We start from the raw sequence: 1,120 nt of genomic DNA, 5'->3' as shown, positions 1-1,120 counted from the left end.
GATAGAGAGAGAGACAGAGAGAGAAAGACAGAGACAGACAGAGACAGACAGAGAGAGAGAAACAGACCGAGAGGCGGAGGCAGAGAGGGTTTGGGGGGGGGGGGAGGAAGTGGAAAGAGAAGGGGGACTGGCGCATAGGGACATGACATAACTCATTGCCTAATGTATTGTTTGCTGTCTTTCTCATCAGTGACTGACTGGACAGAACTAAGTGAGGACTTGGCTGACCTCGCTGTGGATGAGTCGGGAGTGTGAGCAGACCAGAGGCCGATGCGGCAGCGAACAGAAGCAAGGCCTGATGCCAGGTCAGCGTGAATGAGGCAAGACCTTCACTGACCCCTGCTCGGTGTGGATAAAGAGAACCACCCACAATGTACGGTCGTCGATCCTCTCGGGATTTCACCAGCTACAAATCGGTGAGAGACGCAGAAAGACAGAAAATAATTACTAGTACACCCCCCCCCCCTCCTTCGCGGCGCCCCTCGCGCAATCCATCCACTAACCTTTCTCGCCAGAAGATATTCGGAGACGTCTTAAATTCGGCGAGCACCCAGAAACAATATTCGGAGACGTACTCCCGCACACAGATGCACTGCTTTGGGGGGTCAAACTGCGTATTATTTGCTGCAGATTACACTTGTTTAGCAACTAAAACTGCGGCAAATAATTTATTTTCAAGAAAATTTCAAACTTAACTGCAAAATATCAAATTATGGGTTTAAAACAGGTGGGCATGCCTGACTGTAACCCCCCCCCCATTTTTTTTACTTGGTCTAGAGGCACAAAGCATTTTGATTGGTCTATTTCCGTTGGAGACGTCTCCGGATGGATACTGCGCCCTTTCTCTATATCTGATCAAATAACGTACCTTTTCCTGGCCCTTTAACCAGCAGCCTGTTTCTCATTCCTACTTCACATTGTACTTATGATTTGTCTGCATGGATGTCAGTCAGTCTGTCTGTCTATATGTCTGTTTATCAGTCTGTCTGTCTGATTATCAGTCCGTCTGTTTATCTGTCTGTCTGACTGTCTTTGTCTGTCTATCTTCTTCTCTGTCTCTCTCTGGTTTTGTCTCTCTTGGTATTTAAACATTCTCACCCTCCCCCCCCTCTCTCTCTCT

General features: G+C 47.9%; 1 long non-coding RNA gene across 2 annotated transcripts in view; it reads left to right on the top strand.

Moving 5' to 3' along the window:
- The window catches only part of LOC101860164, a 46,192-nt gene that overhangs the window by 15,110 nt on the left and 29,962 nt on the right, over positions 1-1,120 (top strand). For both annotated transcript variants that reach the window (XR_001184766.2, XR_001184767.2), the window contains exon 2: positions 191-416. This is a non-coding gene — a long non-coding RNA (uncharacterized LOC101860164). The remainder of the gene's footprint in view (positions 1-190; positions 417-1,120) is intronic.

This window comes from Aplysia californica, unplaced genomic scaffold (assembly GCF_000002075.1).
Source record: "Aplysia californica isolate F4 #8 unplaced genomic scaffold, AplCal3.0 scaffold00136, whole genome shotgun sequence".
NCBI lineage: Eukaryota > Metazoa > Mollusca > Gastropoda > Aplysiida > Aplysiidae > Aplysia > Aplysia californica.
This window is presented reverse-complemented; position numbering and strand designations above follow the sequence as displayed.